Here is a 20,450-nt window from a genome sequence, read left to right on the forward strand (position 1 = left end):
GAGGATCCTGGGTGGCTGCAACTCCAGCCATGGGGCCTGTCCTGCTTTCCCTGAGCCTCTCCCGCTTGGCTCTATGGTCTTCTGGACTGATCTTGGTCTTAGGCTTCCTCAAGCTCATTGGTCTGCTGATGCGGAGGCAGTTTCTCACCAGGGCTATGGACAGCTTCCCAGGGCCCCCCACCCACTGGCTCTTTGGCCATGCCCACGAGGTATGTGGGGAATGGTATGAAGAGGGAGGGGTGGAGAAAGAAGATGTCCTCTTTTTCTTCAGAGAATCCATTCCAGTCTCCTGTGGGCCAAGGAAGGAGACCCTAGTAGGGCAGGGAAGTGATATCCTGGGAGCCATGGTTTCCATTCACCTTTGCCACCGATCTCCCCCTCAGTCCACCTTCTGAGCTGGCCTGGGATGGGGCAATTTAAAGTTGGTGCCCAAGCAGGCCACAGATTCCTTCCTATGGTTTTGACGTACAAGGTTCAAAGACTTTGCTAAGGGCTTGGAATTAGAATCAGAGCAAAATTCTTGGACAGTCTGATAGAATTATTCAATCTTGTTTAAAGCTTAATCAGCTTTCTCTTTGTTCTGTCCAATGTAACAATTATACTTTAAGGCAGAAAATGAAAGTGCAGAGATGAGTACTGTCACCCAAGACCACCCAGGCCATCTGAGCTGTTTGTGTCCCCAAAGGTGGGGTTTTCCTGGCCTTGCCTAAGGTCTGGCTCAGGACCTGTGACATCTTCTTGGGTTCAAATCCTCACTTAACTGTGTGCACTCACCTGAGGATGGATAGATCTCCTTCACACCCTTTATCAGGAACACCTCTTAGCGCCCTACCTTCATGGGAATCTAAACCAGAAGTTTCTGATCTAAACCAGAGAGAGTAGATTCCTTGTCCCAAAGCCCCTAGAGACCCTACTTAGCATATTGCAAGTAGAAGCCTGAATTAAAAAACTTCTATGACAGTATTGCTCTGCAGCCAGGTTTGGGGGCCCAGGTGTAGATGCCAGAGATTAAGGCTCAGAGAGAGGCATAATTACTTCTTCTACCTCCTGAGTACCTTCCCTGATTCACAGTCTGGGGAACTGCTTCTCCTCCATGATTGATGCTGGAAATGAACTTGACCTTCAGATGAGGATTGCCCAAGCTTATTCTTGCCCCCACATAAACTCTTCTCTCAGGAAGGCAAAGAAACCTATGTGCACCTTGGAGACACCCAGAAAAGGAAAGGATGTATCAGAAAGATGAATCAGACCCAGGCCCTACTCTCAAGAAGCTTACTGTGTAGAGGGGAAACCTGAGACCAGAGCCTTCCCTGCCCTGAACTGGGTTGGGTGCCTAACCAGGAGTTTGCAACAGCCTCTTGCTCTGTATCTCAGCACTTGTTTCATGGGGGGTGTCATTTTCTGTTTATTTGTTCATCTTTCCCAATATTGACCACAACCCCTAGAGCATAGAGATCTTGTCTGATTGACCCCTGTACACTCAGGGTCTAGCACAAAGCCTGGCACAGAGTAGGCATCACTGAATCAACAAACAGTGGATGGTGAAGAGTATGGAGGGGTATTGATAGAGGAGAAAAAGTGATGGAGAGGACACGTGGTGGAACCAGGAGGGGTTTGGGAGATGCTTTGCTAACTACAGAAGGAGGTGATGGAAAAGTTGAGGTCACACTCTAATGGTGGTATGAGAGGCATTTGGGAGACCTTCAATCCCTATTCTCTCACAGCCCCTCCACTTTCTCCTCCTCCAGTGAAGCTGGGTTTTCTAGGATAGGCACCTTGCTTCCCTACCCTCACATCAGAGTTTTCTCTTTTTCATCCCCAAATTCTACCTTCCCACTCTTCTTCCACCCACTATGACCCACTTTGAGAGTATGTGGAAGGCCTGGAACATGGCTTAACTCTGCCTATTGCCTCCAGCACAAGTATGTGGAGGCACTTGGCATCAGGAAGGGCATGGAGGGGTCAATGAACTCTGGCACTACTAAGGTTTCCTGAGGAACTGTGGCAGGCCCAACAGCTCTGCACTCCCATAGGGCTTGGTCCATCTCCTCTGGTCGGATGCATGCTGCAGCTTGAGAAATAGGAAGGAGAGGGGAGGGATTATTTTCTATAATGTGAATATGAGAAAACTGAGGTTCAGAAAGTGCAAGGAATTTGCCTATGTTCATGTTGTAACTGAGGAATGAGTTGAGGGTAGACCCAGGACTCCTGCCTTTTCGTACAGGATAAAATCAGGCCATCAAATGTGAGTGCAGCCCTGGCCCAGTTGGTTGGGGCATAGGACCATACACCAAAAGGTTTTGGAGGTTCATTTCCTGCTCAGGGCACATACCTAGGTTGCGAGTTTGATCCCTAGACAGGGCATGTATGGGAGGCAACAAATTGATGCTTTTCTCTCACATCAATTTCTCTCTCTCTCTCTCTCTCAGAGTCAGTAAACATATTGTTCAGTGAGGATAAAAAAACCGATTCCTATGCCAAGTGACAATAGAAGTAGGAAAAGAGGAGAAGGACTTGTGGTAGAAGGAAGGTCCTGGGACAGGGAGGAACTGTCCATCAGAATTAACTTCTCCCTCTTGGTCTCAGGTGCAGCCTAGAGTTTCAGAAGCATCTACCTGTCATCCTCCTCAATTTTCAGAATGTGTTTCCTTGAGGTGGATTTATGTCCTATTTTTCTAGGGTTCTACCCATTCCACACAGCGGGGCAGGGAGGACTTTGTACAAAATGGGAACTCAGTGACATTACTGGCTTGAGGTTAGGGCCCCTATGATGGACTCACAAATCTGACCTGTGTGTTGGAAGTGGGAGAGGGAATGCCAGTTGCCTGGCCAGGAAAGACCATCCCTTGTGACTGCATGGAGACATTGGGCCTCTCCTTACCTCAGCCCAGTGGAGAAGGGCATGAAGGTGGATGGGTGGTATCAGGTCTTGTACTGAGGGCAAAAGCACAGGCAGTCAAAGAATTGAGAGGATAGGCCTTACTTAAAAACCTGCCCATTACAAGGTGAGGGTGGTCCCCACAGCACTTCATTAGACCTGTGGGCCCAGGGGTAGAGTACTATGTGGTTGGCCACACTGCACTTTTCTGTGAGGGCATAGATGTGCAAAGGGATCAGGCTGTCTGTGGGCAGACCAAAGGGTGTGTGACCAGTTGTGCAATTTAGAAGAGCTGGCCAGACAGTCATGTGAACCCCCAGACAGAGGACACACCAGGGCTTTGAATGGGACTGCAGTTCCAGTAGTGGGGTCAGGTGCTGAGAACCCTCCTCACTCCTACCAGGCTCCTGGGGCAATCAAGGGCACACAGCAGAAAGCTGGGCATGGGGAGATAGGGGCTGGATCAAGCTGTGGACATGGTCACCATGAGGTCAGGGACTCCTGTCCTGGGTGGGGATGCCAAAGAGGAGTACACTCATGACTGAGGAGGAAGGGAGTGGGCTGAGATGAACCAGGTCAGCCCAGAGGTCCTTGTACCTTTGAGATCCTGTGAGTCTGGCTTCTCTGTGACTTAAACCTCTCCTTGCCCCTGTCCAGTGGGGCTTCCTAGACTTGGGAAGGATGGAGAGGAGACCAGCAGTCATGGTGGTTAGAAATTAAGTTGGCAAGGAAAACCCAGGAGGTGAGGTGGGAAAATAAGAGACACTCAGGATGAAGGGGGCACTTCTAGGAACCCCAATCAACAGGGAGGAAGATAAGGGGTCAAGGACAGCAGAAGGCCCCTCTTAACTGGTAGATGGAAAGGATGTTTATCACTTTGTGTAGTGATAAACATTTTGACATTGTGTGTATCAGGGCAGTGAGAACACTTATAGTGCCCTTACCCCAGCCCCGGGTTAAACTCAGGATGGTAATTTCAAGGCAATGAGTGAGAAGATCAATGGGGAGATTTCAGTGGACCCTACTGAGGGCCTGAAAGGAGAAGAACCCCAGGGAAGGCAAAAGATGGTTGTCTGGGGACCAAAGTGACCAAGCCCAGTGTCCAGGGCCCTTGGGGAAAGTGGCTTGGGTCAGATGTTATCAGATGCTCAGTTTCTTCTTCAAGGTGGTTGCCTGGAAGACACATGGATTAGTTGAGAGGGTGAGGACCATGCAAGGGAACTTTCCATGATGGAACAGCAAGGCAAGCACTTGCACAGACCTCAAAACCCTGGGACTGTACAGTGCACAATTTATACAGCTGAACACAGCAGCTCTGAGAGACTTCACTGTGCAGTAGGAAATGTGGAGGCTCTCACCTGAGTCACAGCAGTACTAACCTACAAGCAACAGGCAAATCAGTTCTCATCTGAACCTCACTTTTCTCATCTGTAAAATGGGAGTAATTATCCATTCTGTATGAGGCAATCTATGAATTTACTTACATAATACTTGATATATAGGAGATACTGAATACATATCTGTTACCTTCCATTTCCTATGTCGAGAGATAGAATGCAGCCCTGACTGGTGAGGCTGAGTTGCTTGGGTGTCGTCCCACAAAGCAAAAGGTTGACTGTTCCATTCTCAGGCAGGGCACCTGCCTGGGTTGGGGCCAGGCCCCTGTTGAGGTGCACATGATAGGCAACAAAATCATGTTTCTCCCTCACATCAATGTGTCTCTTTTTCTCTTTCTCCCTCCTTTCCCCTCTCTCTAACATAAATAAATCTAATATTCTAAAAAAGAGAGAAAGTAGAAATAAGTAGCAAATGTGGATTAGCCAGTGCAGGCATTTAGAGCCAGCTGGGAAAAACAAATAAACATCTGCAATGCTGTTTGAGGAAGACTTCAGTCTGGTTCCTCATGAGACTGACTATCCCTGGCCAGTGTTTACATTAGCCAGATGCTTTCTGTGCTGTCTCCCCTCCTTTCTTCTTTACCTCTTTTTCATTCCCTCTACTCAGTTCATTTGTTCCACACACACTTTATCAAGTATATACTGTTGCCGAGGCCCAGTGCTGAGCTCCACAGTGACCTGGGCATGCCACAGATGTGATCTGTGCACTTGGAACTCACAGCCCAGAGCAGAGTCTGGGGTCCTAGGTGTGAATCCCACTTCTATTACTAACCAACCATGTGATAGAGCCTTCCTGCCTCATCTATGAAGTGGGAATTATGATAGTGTCTGTCTCGTAGGATATTCTGAGGATTAAATGAAAGAATTCATTTATCAGGATTAGTGCAGTGGTTGACCACATTCAATGCTCAATAAATGCCAATATTAACATTATTAATATTTTGGTTCTGTAAGCAAGCAATTATAACACCAAGCAGAGTATCGGTAAGGTACTAACAGTGCTGGAGAGGCCCAGGGGAGGCAGATTTCACCCAGTCGAGGATAGAGAGGTTCCTGGAGTGGGGCATTCAGGCTGGATGTCGAGGAAGAGGCAGTACTCAGCTACAGGGTATATGTGGAGCAAGGAATGGTATCAGCAAAGGCACAGACATGATGCCACACGCCAGGAGATCTTCTTACTTTCAGACATTCACACACATAAGACTGCCACAGACACAGTTAGCATCAGACATCTCCAAGGATATGGGCAGCTTGGCAGCAAGGGCACTTCAGGCATTCCTCACAACATCCACATCAGCCATCAGACATCCACCTGCTCCTAAGGGACTGACCAGGGGCAGGGAAATGAGACCCACATTGGGGTGTGTGTGTCCATCTTGTCTTAGACTCCCCAAGTCCCACAGACTCTCACTGACTATCCCAGGGTTCCTGCAAGAGCCATGCCTTACATTCAGGAAAACAAAAACCTGTGTTTCCATCAAGTGTTTATTGTTCACTCATGGTTCTTCCTAGTTCAGATGTTATTTACCAACCTGAGTTCATTTTTGTTATAGCCATGTTGCCTAGCAACACCATTGACATCTTACAGGTATCAAGTGTCCAATAAGACAAAGTTAGAGAGTGTAAGCCAAGGTCAGTCTCCATGTGACAGGGGACAAGTTTTGGTTATTCCTCTACCCATAGGTGGAAGTATCTTAGGGCATGTTCAGAGCACATTCTTCAATGTAGCTGGGTGCATTTGGGAGTAGGATGTGTCAGGAGATGCAGGGAGAAGGCGTGGAGGATGAATTTGGGGAGAGGTGGGCTTGAAGGGAAGGGAACTACTTGTCAAGGGCTCAGCTTGTGCAGAATCCTGCTCTAGGTCCTTTCATGCATATTTTATCCCTTAAGGGCCTTGAATGCCACCTGACAAACCTAGTAACACACACACCCTGCATGACTTGTCTAATACTGAAGCAATCCTGTCAGCTAAGTATTATCGCCCCCATTTTACAGACGAGGAGAGTAAGATTCAGAGAGCCTAAAGGACTTGCCCAAGTTCATGCATCTAAACAACAAGGGAAATGTGTATTTGAACCAGGTTGTCAGACTCTGAAGGTTGTTGGCCATGCAGTCATTTTTCATGGTTCTCATCCCACCTCCCTTACAAGCTGTGTGGGCCCTAGATAGGAACTTCAGATCTCTGTACTTTAGGCTCCTCTTCCCTCAAAAGGGGCTTCATAGAGTTATTGTAACCATTGGATGAGGTCAAGATGTAAGGTGCCAAGAAGAAGGCCTGGCACAAAGCAAGCGCTTAATAAGTGTTAGTTGTGCTTCCTGCGAATGGTGAAGTTCAGACTTCATTCTGAGACAAATGGAAAAGTCACTGAAAGGTCTGAAGACCCTGCCAAAATAGAAAAACATAGGTAAATACACAATGATATATACACATAGTGGATTAGTATGTAATTGTTAAAAAAATATTGACAGACAGTTAAATGTACTAGTTTGAAAGTAAGACAAGTTATGTTAATTTTTTAAAAGGCAGGTTTGAAAAGGTATTTATAGTGTACTATATTTTTATATGAACACCTCTAGGTGTGTAGGTGTGGTTAGAACAACTCCCAGAGGGCACACACCACCCTTGGAGTGATCTCTCCAACCTCAACTCAGGCCACTGTCCCACCATGAGGCAGCTGCTGGAAGACCCCACACTTTTCCCCATCCCAGAGCCTCTGTACTTGCTGTTGCCTCAACTTGGAACTTCCTTCCCTTTCTCTTCACATGCCCAGCCTCTTGTCATACTTCAGGCTTCACCTTAAATGTCATCTCCAACAAGAAGCCACATGGATTGCTGTTATTCAAGCAGGTCCCCCTGTTAGTCTCTTTTGTAGCATGGTGTTTATTTCCTTCTTAGAACTTACTATGGTCTCAATGACTTTACTTAACTGTTTACGGGTCTTATCAGTCTTCCCCATAGAACGAAATGATAGGACCATGTCTGTCTCATTCTCTTGAGATGTCTAGACAATGCCTCGCACTTAGTAGGTCCTCAATAAAAATGTGCCAAATGACTTAGGATAGAATCATGGTGATTTCCCTTTTGAACAACAAGCTGGGATTATCTTCCTAATGAAAAGCTTTAATGCTGTAAAGAAATCTCTTTCTGGAGGCACTGTAGATAGAGTGTTAGTGGCAGGCACTAGGTGGCCATAGGTTGGACATATCGGGGTTGTTGCGTCAACCCAAATACAATAAGAGAGTGGTTTGGATGAAAAGCAGTGGCTCTGTGGCTGGAGAGGGGACTGAATGAAAGATGAATAGGAATGGGTGACAGGCTGGGAACGGGGCGTAGGAGGAGGGATATATACTCCCTGGGCCTTCGAGGGCAGGCTGAGGGACTCACTGTGGCTGGTAATTCTGGGTTCCTGACTGACATGCCCTTCTGTCACCATTACAGATCCAGCAGACAAGGAGCTTGGATAAGATAGTGTCCTGGGCCCATGAGTTCCCCTATGCCCACCCACTCTGGTATGGACAGTTCCTTGGCTTCCTGAACATCTATGAACCTGAATATGTGAAAGCCGTGTACAGCCGAGGGGGTAAGCATTCTTGTCAGGGTGCAGGACTTACTGAGAGATCATGCTACCATGTGGGTAGGAGTCTTGGCCTGCAACCTACATCTGGGCAACTGAGATTCTCATCTTATTGATCAATGAGCCTTTTTCGGAAATCTCCCAAGTGTGGCTTAATCTAATCCCCTCTGTCTTCTACAGACCCTAAGGCCTCAGATTTCTATGACTTTTTCCTCCCATGGATTGGTGAGTGGTCACCCTCAGTGCTCCTGGTTCTGGGTGACAGAATCCCTCCCTGGCCTGTTTCTACTCAGTCAGTTATCCAGGGAAGTCGGACCCTGGTACCTTCTCCTGCTGGGTGTGTCTTTAACCCAGGATGGGTAGGGCAAGGGGTGTGGGAAATGTATGAATGTGAGGAAGAGCTTCTTGGAGGAGTTGGCTCTAGAGTTGATCCTAGGAGATATTACAGGTGGTGCTGCCCAGGGTAAGGGCTTGAGGAAGGGTATGGTCATGGGCCCAAGGCTGGTGTCATCAGAGGCTGCATGGCTGGAAGGTAGAGGTGGGTCGGGACTGAGGTTAGGTGGGGAGGACCAGGGTAAGGTTGGGTGGGACGGGCCTGCTTAGTCCTGGACTGCCAGAGAAGGGGTAGATTGTGTGCACTGACTAGCCCTCCCTCTCCTATCCTTTCCACAAGGAAAGGCCTGCTGGTCCTCCAGGGGCCCAAGTGGTTCCAGCACCGCAAACTGCTCACACCTGGCTTCCATTATGACGTGCTGAAGCCCTACCTGACAGTGTTTGCTGAATCCACAAATGCCATGCTTGTGAGCTCCCTGTCCCAAGATTTTGGAGACGGTGCCTGCCAGACAGCCCCTCTGAGCACAGCTTTCCCTGGGGGAGGACAGTAAGGGGAATCTCTGAGGCCTTGATGTCGTTCCTTCCCGTAGCAATGCCAAACCTTGCCATACCTGACACCTGCTGTCTACTGGGAGCTGAGTAGGTGTGGAGCTCCAAGTGGCCAGACATCTCCGGCCCTCATCTGCCCCAGGAGACCCAGGCATTCCCCACAGAAAAATGGACCTCTGTGAGTCCTAATAAGTCTCCTACTGGAGCAGATTTGAGGGATGCCTATATTTGGGAATATGAGGAAGGCCATTCGTGTCTAAAAAGTGTCTCCTCACTATCTACAACAGCTGCCAAAACAATGCCATTGGCAACTCTTCCTTTAAAAGGGATGCCAGGGGCCGGGGTCAGAGTCCACATCTAAGGCCCAGATAATCTCCACAGTTTATTCAGGGTGGTCTTTGCCCTTGCAGGGCACTCCACTGCTGCATTACTGCAGGCCTAACTTACACACACAGTGTGCTGGGCAGCTCACTACCTCTTGGCCCATCAATTCCTTTATATACAGGCACCCTGCCAGGGAAAAAGTGTCTGGGCATGTTGTCGAAAACCTGCCTCCTGTTCCTGCCTTATGAGCCTAAAGCCCTGACTGCCCCAACCATATTGTCCAGCAAGACAGAGAACAGGGCAGGGTCTTGGTGCCTGGAACAGGCAGCCTTATGACCCTGCTACATTATTCACCCTCTCTGGGCTCCAGGAAAAATGGGAGGAAAAGGCTTGTGAGAATAAGAGCTTTGACATCTTTGGTGATGTGGGCCACATGGCACTGGACACACTCATGAAGTGCACCTTTGGCAAAGGACACAGCAGTCTGAGCCACAGGTCAGAGGGCATTTGGGGCTGATGGTAGTCTCAACCCAGGCCAGCTCAGAGGGGAGACTTGGCAGGACTCCTGGGCCCTGGGTGAGAGGAGACAGGGTCTTACCCTAGGGAACCCATGCTGGAGGGAGCAGGACTTGCCCAAGGTGGGGAGACAGATACTTGCTTAATGGCAGAGAGAGGAAAGGAGAAAGCATTGACTTGGGGCTGGATTACTGGAATGAAGCAGCAAGGGTCTGTGCTGTGGGTCAGGGTCTGAGTGCCCCTCCTCCTCCATCTCTGTGCAGGGACAGTAACTACTACGAGGCAGTCAAGGATCTCACTCTGCTGATGCAGCAGCGCATAGAGTCCTTCCAGTACCATAATGACTTCATCTACAGGCTTACTGCACAAGGACGCCGCTTCCTGCAGGCCTGCCAGGTGGCCCATGACCACACAGGTGGGCTTTTTCCATTAGGCCCACCCACAAGAAGTCAGGGCTCTAATGTCACTCCTTTGGCCCAGTCTGGGACACTGTCATTATAGAACTTCTCTCCCCTTGTGGGCAGAGGTTGGGTCCCTGTGCAGTGACACCCTGTACTCCTGGCCTAGACCAAGTCATCCAGGAACGGAAGGCAGCCCTGCAAGACAAGAAAGAACAGGAGAAGATCCAGAAACAGAGGCACCTGGATTTCCTGGACATTCTCCTTGGGGCTCGGGTGAGTGCACACTTGCCCACCTCTTCCTGTGAACTGGTTTATTGGGGTGTTCAGGCCACCCTCAGGGTCAGGGAGCACTGCACAGCAGCAGGGTGTTGAACCATTTTCTTCTTGTTTCTCCAACAAATATGGCTTGTTCTTTGTCCATGACACAACAGCAAAGGCTCATGGGTAGGATGGTGCAGGGCGTGGCTGGCTGTGGATGTGGGGAGAGATAATAGCAGGAATCCTAGTAATAAGCCAGATGGCCCATAGGCCAATTCCAGATGTCTAAGACTCTGAAGAGTCTCAGTGACCTAAATTTTAGAATCATAGGCTTCGTTCATTCATTCATTTATTAATTCATTTCCTCACACAGTCCATTGACTCATAGAGTCCTACATTGGGTTAGTTCCTGTGGTAGGGATGCAGAAGAGGAGAAAGACCTGGCACTGCCCTCCCCCTTACAGCCTAGTGGACAGGACAGGAGGTGGATTCTGACAAAATCCCTCCCTGTGTCTGGGGGCATTTTGTGTGACAAATGAGCAGAATCAAGAATCTGTGCTGGGTAATGTCACAGGTCACTTGCTCAGAGGATCAGGGAAGAGTTCCTGGAATAAGAGTCATGCAAGCTGAGTTTGGGAGATTAGATAGGAATCTGGGGGAAGGTCCTAACCTCCCATCTGACACAGAGCTTTCTCTACCTCCCTCGGACCTTCATTTTACAATTGCTGTTATGAGCACTTTTTGGTCCCTACCCTGAAGGCCTTGACTTGCTCCATTATGTCTACCCTAACCCAGGATGAAAGTGGGATCAAGCTGTCTGACAGAGACCTCCGGGCTGAGGTGGACACATTCATGTTTGCAGGACATGACACCACCACCAGTGGCATCTCCTGGTTCCTCTACTGCATGGCCCTGTACCCGGAGCACCAGCAACATTGCCGGGAGGAGGTCTGTCAGATCCTGGAGGACAGGGACTCCTTCCAGTGGTGAGTGAGGCTGCAGGTAGCCCAGGCTGTCCTGCTCAGCTCTGGGGAAAGGCTGTGTCCATGTTGCCTGTTGTCATCCCTGATGACTAGGATCATCCTGACAACCTGTGAGGACAGTGACAGCTGTCCTGTTACCTCCACTGCAACAGCATGCACCCCTGAGCCCATTCTCCCACAACAGAGCCTTTTCACATGTGACTAATGTAGAGAATTTCATCTATGGGAGGCTGACTTCCTGTATGTTGACTCTGATGGTAGAACCTGAGCACCCTTGTGCGCTCCTGGATAGAGCAGGGAATGCTGGGAAAAAGGTGAAAACTGAGGATGAACAGAGTTGGCAAAGCCAAAGAAGCTGATCCCTTCCCACCTGCCTTCAGGTGGTCATGTGCATCAGTTAGATCCCACTGGTGAAGGAGAAAAAGCTGTTTTCCACCTCCATCACTCATAAACTTTGAATTCTTCTGTCTCTTGGTTCACGTTGAACTTGTTAGCACGACAGAACTGATGGTGACCTTTCTTTGTATGAGGATCTCTTGGAAACTCCCACAATTCTTCCCTCACATCCCTAACTCCCTGCCTTCTTCTCTGCCATCAGTTCCTGGGACAGGCACCTGGCTGGGGTGCAGAAAATGCTCAAATGGAGAGAGAAATTTTAGTTTCATTTGAGGGAGATCCACGTAATTCTAGCATCTAATATTTGGAGGATAAATTATCCATAACTTATTTTTAAGGTTTGGGTGTTGGAAATCTTCCAGAGTGTCCAGCCAGGTGTCAGGAAGTGTCAGGTGTGTGGGCAGAAAGAGCAGGAGGGGCTGAATTGCTGCCTTTGGAGGGAGTTTCTAGAGAGGAATTCTAAATAAATTAATTAACTCACATAACTGAAAAGCTAGAGAAAACTAAAGCATGAATGACAACATGTTGCAGGCAGAAAAATCAGAAGAGGTGGGGCTTAAGTTGGCTTTCTTTTTTTTTTTTTTTTAATTTATTTTTTTTATTTCAATCATTGTTCAAGTACAGTTTTCTCCCCCCTACTCCCATTCCAGCCCCTCCACCCAACCCTCCCCCCTTCCCCCCATTACCCCCCACCCCTAGTTTTTGTCCATGTGTCCTCCAAATTTGTTCCTGTAATCCCTACCCATTCCCCCCTGAAATTCCCTCTTCTCTCCCCTCTGGCCACTGTCAGACTATCCCCTATTTCAGTGTCTTTGGTTATATTTTGCTAGTTTTTTGTTTTGTTTTGTTTTGTTGTTTAGATTCCTGTTAAAGGTGATATCATGTGATATTTGTCTTTCACTGCCTGGCTTGTTTCACTTAGCATAATGCTTTCCAGCTCCATACATGCTGTTGCAAAGGGTATGAGCTCCTTCTTTCTTTCTGCTGCATAGAATTCCATTGTGTAAATGTACCATAGTTTTTTGATCCATTCATTTACTGATGGGCATCTAGGTTGCTTCCAGCACCTAGCTATTGTAAATTGTGCTGCTATGAACATCGGGGTGCAAAGGTTCTTTTGTATTGGTGTTTTAGTGTTCTTAGGATAGAGTCCCAGCAATGGATTTGCTGGGTCAAAAGGCAGATCCATTTTTAGTTTTCTGAGGAAGTTCCAAACTGCTTTCTATAATGGTTGTACCAGTCTGCAGTCCCACCAACAGTGCACTAGAGACCCCGTTTCTCCACATCCTCTCCAACACTTGTTGTTTGTTGCTTTGTTTATGGTGGCCATTCTGACTGGTGTGAAGTGGTATCTCATTGTGGTTTTAATCTGCATCTCTCTGATGGCTAGCGATATTGAACATCGCTTCATGTGTCTTTGGATTTTCTGTATGTCCTCCTTGGAGAATTGTCTGTTCAAGTCCTTTGGCCATTTTTTAATTGGGTTACTTGTCTTCTTAGAGTGGAGTCGCGTAAGTTCTTTATATATTTTGGAGATTAAACCCTTGTCTGAGGTATCATTAGCAAATATGTTTTCCCATACAGTTGGTTCTCTTTTTATTTTGATACTGTTTTCCTCAGCTGTGCAAAAGCTTTTAATTTTGATGAGGTCCCATTTGTTTATTCTTTCCTTTATGTCCCTTGCTCTAGGAGACAAGTCAGTAAAAAAGTTTCTGCGTGAAATATCTGAGATTTTCCTACCTACGTTCTCTTCTAGGACTTTAATGGTGTCACGCTTTATGTTTAAGTCTTTTATCCACCTTGAATCTATTTTTGTATAAGGTGTAAGTTGGTGCTCAAGTTTCATTTTTTTGCACGTAGCTGTCCAGTTCTCCCAACACCATTTGTTGAAGAGGCTATTTTTATTCCAATTTATGTTGCTGCTTCCTTTGTCAAATATTAATTGACTGTAGAGGCTTGGGTTTATTTCTGGGCTCTCTGTTCTGTTCCATTGGTCTATGTGCCTGTTTTTATGCCAGTACCAGGCTGTTTTGATTACAGTGGCCTTGTAGTATAGTTTAGTGTCAGGTATTGTGATTCCTCCTACTTTACTCTTCTTTCTCAAAATTGCAGCAGCTATTCGGGGTCGTTTATGGTTCCATATAAATTGTTGAAGTGTTTGTTCTATGTCTGTGAAATATGCCATTGGTACTTTAATAGGTATTGCATTGAATGTGTAGATTGCTTTTGGTAGTATGGACATTTTAATGATATTAATTCTTCCAATCCATGAACACGGTATATGTTTCCATTTGTTTGTGTCTTCCTTGATTTCTCTCCTCAGTGTTATGTAGTTTTCTGAATACAGGTCTTTTACCTCTTTGGTTAGGTTTATTCCTAGGTATTTTATTTTCCTTTTTGCTACTTCAAATGGGATTTTTTTCTTGATTTCTGCTTCTGCTGTTTCATTGTTGGTGTACAGAAATGCCTTTGATTTCTGGATATTGACTTTGTATCCCGCTGTTTTACCAAATTCATTTATTAGGTCAAGCAGTTTTTTGGTGGAGTCTATAGGATTTTCTATGTACACTATCATGTCATCTGCAAACAGTGACAGTTTTGTTTCCTCCTTTCCGATTTGGATTCCTTTTATTTCTTTTTCTTGTCTGATTGCTGTGGCTAGAACCTCCAGTACTATATTGAATAGAAGTGGTGAAAGTGGACATCCTTGTCTTGTTCCTGTTCTTAGTGGAAAAGATTTTAATTTTTGCCCATTGAGTATAATGTTGGCTGTAGGTTTCTCATATATGGCCTTTATTATGTTGAGGAATGCTCCCTCTATTCCCACTTTACTGAGTGTTTTTATCATAAATGGGTGCTGTACCTTATCAAATGCTTTTTCTGCATCTATTGATATGATCATGTGGTTTTTGTCTTTGCTTTTGTTTATGTGATGTATTACATTTACTGATTTGCGTATATTGTACCATCCTTGCATACCTGGAATGAATCCAACTTGGTCATGGTGTATGATCTTCTTAATGTACTGTTGGATGCAGTTTGCCAGTATCTTGTTGAGGATTTTAGCGTCAATGTTCATCAGCGATATTGGCCTGTAGTTTTCTTTCTTTGTTGTGTCTTTATCTGGTTTTGGGATTAAGATGATGTTGGCCTCATAAAAAGAGTTTGGTAGTCTTCCATCTTTTTGGATTTTTTGAAATAGTCTGTGAAGGATAGGTGTTAGTTCTTCCTTAAATGCTTTGTAGAATTCTCCTGTGAAACCATCTGGTCCAGGGCTTTTGTGTGTTGGGAGTTTTTGGATTACTGCTTTGATTTCTTTTGCTGTTATTGGTTTGTTCAGGCTTTCTGCTTCCATTTTATTGAGTTTTGGAAGGTTATATTTTTCTAGAAATTTGTCCATTTCATCTAGGTTTTCAAATTTCTTGGCATACAGCTCTTTGTAGTAATTTGTTACAGTCCTTTGTATTTCTGTGGTATCTGTTGTAATCTCTCCTCTTTCATTTCTGATTGTGTTTATTTGGGTTTTCTCTCTTTTTTTCTTGATGAGTCTGCTTAAAGGCTTGTCGATTTTGTTTATCTTTTCAAAGAACCAACTCTTGGATTCATTGATCTTTAGAATTGTGCTTTTAGTCTCTATGTCATTTAATTCTGCTCTGATCTTGGTTATTTCCTTCCTTCTGCTTGCTCTGGGCTGTCTTTGTTGTTGTTCCTCGAGTTCTTGTAGACGTAGGGTTAGGTTGTTTGTTTGAAATGTTTCTAACTTTTTTAGGTGGGCCTGTATCGCTATGATCTTCCCTCTCAGGACTGCCTTGGCTGTGTCCCATAAGTTTTGGGTTGTTGTGAGTTCGTTTTCATTTGTTTCCAAAAACCGTTTGATTTCTTCCCTAATATCATTCTTGACCCATTCATTGTTTAATAGCATGCTGTTTAATCTCCATGAATTTGAGTGTTTTGGGTTTTTTTCCTTGTGGTTGGTTTCTAGTTTCAGTCCCTTGTGATCCGAGAAATTGCTTGGTATGATTTCAATTTTTTTGAAATTGTTGAGGCTTGTTTTGTGTCCTATCATGTGGTCAATCTTTGAAAATGTTCCATGTACATTTGAAAAAAATGTGTATTTAGCTTCTTTGGGATGGAGGGTTCTGTAAATATCAGTAAAGCCCAGTTCGTCTAGGGTATTGTTCAATGCCACAATATCTTTGTTGATGTTTTGTTTGGAAGATCTGTCCATTTTTGATAGAGGGGTGTTAAAATCCCCCACAATAATTGTGTTGCTGTCCATATCTTTCTTGGAGTCCTCTAAGATTTTCTTTATGTATTTAGGTGCTCCTATGTTGGGTGCATATATATTTACTATGTTTATGTCTTCTTGGTGAATTCTTCCCTTGAGTATTATGAAATGACCTTCTGGGTCTCTCTTTATGGATCTTCTTTGGAAGTCTATTTTGTCAGATATGAGTATTGCTACCCCGGCTTTTTTCTCCTGTCCATTTGCTTGGAAAATTTGTTTCCAGCCCTTCACTTTCAACCTGTGCAGATCTTTTATCCTGAGGTGGGTCTCTTGTAGACAGCATATGTGTGGGTCATGTTTTCTTATCCAATCAGCTATTCTATGTCTTTTGATTGGAGCGTTTAGTCCATTTACGTTTAAGGTTATTATTGATAGGTACTTATTCATTGCCTTTTATGTATGTGTGATCCTCTCTCACTCTCTCTTTTCCTTTCTTTCCTTAAAGCAGTCCCTTCAGCATCTCTTGCAGAGCTGGTTTAGTGGAGGTGTATTCTTTTAGACTTCTTTTGTCTGAGAAGCTTCTTATTTGGCCTTCTATCTTAATTGAGAGCCTTGCTGGGTAAAGTAGTCGTGGTTGCAGGCCTCTGGTTCTCATTACTTGGATTATTTCTTGCCATTCTCTTCTGGCTTGGAGTGTTTCCATTGAGAAGTCAGCTGTTAGCCTTATTGGGGCCCCCCTTGTATGTTACTTCCTTCTTCTCCCTTGCTGCCTTTAAGATTCTCTCTTTGTCTTGAAATTTTTCCATTTTAATTATGATGTGTCTTGAGGTGGGCCTCCTTGGGTTCCTCTTGATTGGGACTCTCTGTGTTTCCTGTATTTGTGTGACTTTTTGTCTCATCAAATTAGGGAAGTTTTCCATCATCACTTGTTCAACTAGGTTTTCTAACCCTTGTTCTTCTTCTTCTCCTTCTGGTATCCCTATTATACGGATATTATTACGTTTCATATTGTCTTGCATTTCTCTTAATCCCTCTTCATTCTTCTGAGCCTCTTTTCCCTTTCTTGCTCTTTCTGGGTGTTTTCTTCTATTTTGTCCTCTAGCTCGCTGATCCGATCTTCTGCTTCATCGATCCTGCTTTTCATTCCTTCAACTGTGTTCTTCATTTCAGAGATTGTATTCTTCATTTCCTCTTGGCCCTTGTTGAGAGTTTCTATTTCCTTTTTTATGCTGATGTAGTTTTCGTTGAGTTCATTGTAGCTTCCCTGTAGTTTCTCGTAGCTCATTGTGAGCTCATTGAGCTTCCTGACAATCACTGCTTTGAATTCAATATCTGATAGTTGAATTGCCTGTGTTTCATTTAGCATTCTTTTTGAGGCTTCCTCCTTTCCTTTCATTTGGGGAATATTTCTTTGTCTTCCCATTGTTTGTGAGACTCTTCTTGTTCACCTCAGCTTCTTATATTGATCTGTTCTGGCTCCCTCGGTTTATGATGTGAACTTCTTTAGTAGAGTAGCAGTGAGTTTCAGTGGTACTGTTTCCTTGACCCCCCAAGCTCGCTGGTCTTGGGCTGTTGTTTAAGTTGGCTTTGTGTTTGCCTTTGGGTTCTGATTGTTGTTGAGTCTTTCTTTGGTGGTTCCTTCCCGCCAGCTGGTTAATTGTGGGTCACTCTGTCCACCACCTTCTATATTTTGTTGTGCTGGTGAGGGCAGGTTGTGTTGAGGCTGGCTCTTCTGTGTGTACAAGGTTTAAAGAAATCTTGTTCAGTTGTTTGTATTGGGTACTGTCTCTACTGTTTAGTTGTATTTCCAGATAAGCCCTGGATTGAGGTTTGTGTGGTTACTACTCCCTCCTTCACCTTCTTCTGCTGTTATCTGTTAGTGGTTCCTTAGTTGTTGGGTTTCCTCTTCCAGTGGGTATCCTGGTGTTCACCTCCTCCACCTATTCTTTTTTGTCATCAGATGGAGGGGAGGGCAAAATGGTTTAAGACAGCAACCGAGAATTCTATGCTATTTACAGTAGTAGCAAGTAGGGAAGATATAGGAGATCCTTTCACTATGTATAGTGTTAACCGTGGTCTTCCACCCAGCTAGCTGATTTTCAGAAAGGATGGAAAGAAGATAAGACTCTTGTTGGGGGAGGAAGGATTGTGAGTTGGATCTATAAAGCAGAGAGGTTGTGGGCGGTCAGATTCTGAGGTAAGGTGAGAGTAAGGGGTAGTAAATAGGTGTAGTGTGTGAGAATAGAGTTAACCACTACAGTAATAGAGTTCAGGAAACTTTGAAATGGGCTAAGATCTGGGGGGGGGGGGGGGGGGTTGTGAAGTAATTACACTTGCATGGAACAGCAGTTATTTACAATAATATTATGGCAACATTCATATGGCAGAGTCTATGAAATCTAGGTAATAAGGATATGGAGTACAGAACATTGAGTAGTATGCTGATAGGACACAGGTGAGTTAATGGACAGTAGATTAGTAATACGGTATAGAGAGAGATATCAGGGGAAAGCTGTCAGGTCATACAATAAAACCAGCCTAGCAAAGCAGGCTATACAAAAATAAGAGGGATATAAAAATATTGTTAAAAAAAAAAGATGTAGGAACACTGGAAAAATAATAATAATACAAATATGCAATAACTTGCAGGTTCTCTGTAATAGCAGAGTGACATTTATCTCACTGTCCCAGCTGTTGTGATGCCCCTTCTTTGGGTTCAACTTTGGTCTTTTCACCGTTCCAGGATTTTGTCTCACTTGTAGGTATTTAGGAAAAAATTTAAAAAGAAAAAAATAGAAAAGGCAGACGAAGGCAGGAAGAAGAGATAAAATTGGAGGACAGGAAGGAGGAAGGAATAAACAAGAAATCAGGTAAGAGAGGAAAAAGAAATCAAAAGAGAATAAAAACAATAAAAATTAAAAAATTAAAAATTGTTAAAAAAATAGAATCAAATTAAAAAGTCTCTTGATTTCAAAGTGGCCAAACCGGTTTTTTCTGCTCTTGCTGGCTGAGGCAGTCTGAAGGATGACTTGTTTGGCTTTTCTTCCTAGGCCCGTGGGGTTCGCACTGGCTCCGTGGCCCGTCCGCCGCCTGGCGCAACCGGCGCCACCCGCGCTCCCCGCGTTCCGGTGAGCCGGCTCGGCCCGTCTGCTGCCTGCGCGCTCACAGCTGGGGAGCAAACAGGCCAGAGCCACTGATCACTTCAGGAGAATTCCCCAAACAGTGTCTGTGTCCATTCACTCCTTCCTCTTGGGAAATTCCTCCGGATCGAGCCCGCCGCTCTCCAGTGGCCCGGTTTCTCTCACCGCCAAAGCTCCAGCCAGAACGGTGACCCTGGGAGTCCGGGTCCGCAGCGCGACTCGGCTCTGGCGTTCACCGCCTCCAAAGCTGCTCACCACCCGGTGTGCCCGCCAGCACCTGGGCTCCTCCCAGAGCCGCCCAGACCTTGCTCGGCTGGGGAGGGAGCAGCCGACCTGGCTCTCTCCCACTAACCCTACCGCAAACCCAGCCGCGGCCCCCGGGCCTGGGGCTGCAGCCCCGGGACCACACGCCTGTCCCGGGAGCCTACCTTGATGCAGCGATCTGTTCTTTGTTCTTTCGGTTCTGCCACAATCCTTGGTCCTCCGTTCTCAAAAATGCTGAAATATGTTGGTTGCTTGCCTTTCCACTCCAAAGATCGGTCAGGACTCTCTCCCCTGAGCAGAGGAAAGCCAAATCTGCTCCTTCCTACTCCGACGCCATCTTAGATCCCTTAAGTTGGCTTTCTAAGGAGGGGTGAACCCAGGCGAAGGCAGAGAGAGCCAGGAATTCTAAGGTAGGTAACTACCTGAACAGGCCTGGGGTGGGGAATTGAAATATTGGGTTGGTCAAAATGTTTGTTTGTTTCTTTCCGTAAGATGGCTCTAGTAGCTCTTAGTTTGCTGTAAATTGATTTGAAACGATTTTTTTAGATTGTATTGTGACAGCTGTCAGATCAGCATGCATTATAAAAACATCAAAATTGGTGAATATTTGTGTAGCCAATTTAATATTAAAGATAGAAGAAAATATGCAACTGTTTAGGTATATTATGCTTTATTATTTCAAAAAATTAAAAATGGAACTGAAACATAAAAAAGATTTGTGTATGGAGAAGGTGCTGAGACTGATCAAACTTGCCAAAAGTTGTTTGAGAAGTTTCATGCTGGAGATTTCTCGCTAGACAATGCTCCATGGTCAGGTAGACCAGCAGAAATTGATAGCGATCAAATCCAGGAATTAATTGAGAACAATTTACATTATACCTGATGGGAGGTAGACCACATACTCAAAATAGCCAAATCAATAAAGTTATTGGTGAAAATGAAAACATGTGTTTCTATTTTATGGAAAAAAGGAAGGGGACTTTTGGCCAACTCAATGTTTATTTTATTTTCACTTCATTCTACCTAGAACTTGAAGCAACTTCATGGATTCAATAAAACAACAAAGCACAAGCGAAAAAAAAAGTACTGGGCAGAAAATCTAGGGGGCTATGGAATAAGGTGTTGCCTAGTAGTTATAGTTGGACCTCACATTTGGGTCTGAGCTTCCTAGTGGCAATGGCAACAGAGATGTAGATATATATATTTAC

General features: G+C 45.3%; 1 long non-coding RNA gene and 1 pseudogene across 1 annotated transcript in view; one reads left to right on the forward strand and one right to left on the reverse strand.

The window, feature by feature from the left end:
* LOC114497179 overlaps window positions 1-20,450 on the forward strand; it is a 22,071-nt pseudogene continuing 1,621 nt past the window's right edge.
* LOC118500605 overlaps window positions 11,293-20,450 on the reverse strand; it is a 22,243-nt gene continuing 13,085 nt past the window's right edge. The window contains exon 4 of the long non-coding RNA XR_004903179.1: window positions 11,293-11,434. This is a non-coding gene — a long non-coding RNA (uncharacterized LOC118500605). The remainder of the gene's footprint in view (window positions 11,435-20,450) is intronic.

The sequence above is a fragment of the Phyllostomus discolor genome, chromosome 5, assembly GCF_004126475.2.
Source record: "Phyllostomus discolor isolate MPI-MPIP mPhyDis1 chromosome 5, mPhyDis1.pri.v3, whole genome shotgun sequence".
Taxonomy (NCBI): Eukaryota; Metazoa; Chordata; class Mammalia; order Chiroptera; family Phyllostomidae; genus Phyllostomus; species Phyllostomus discolor.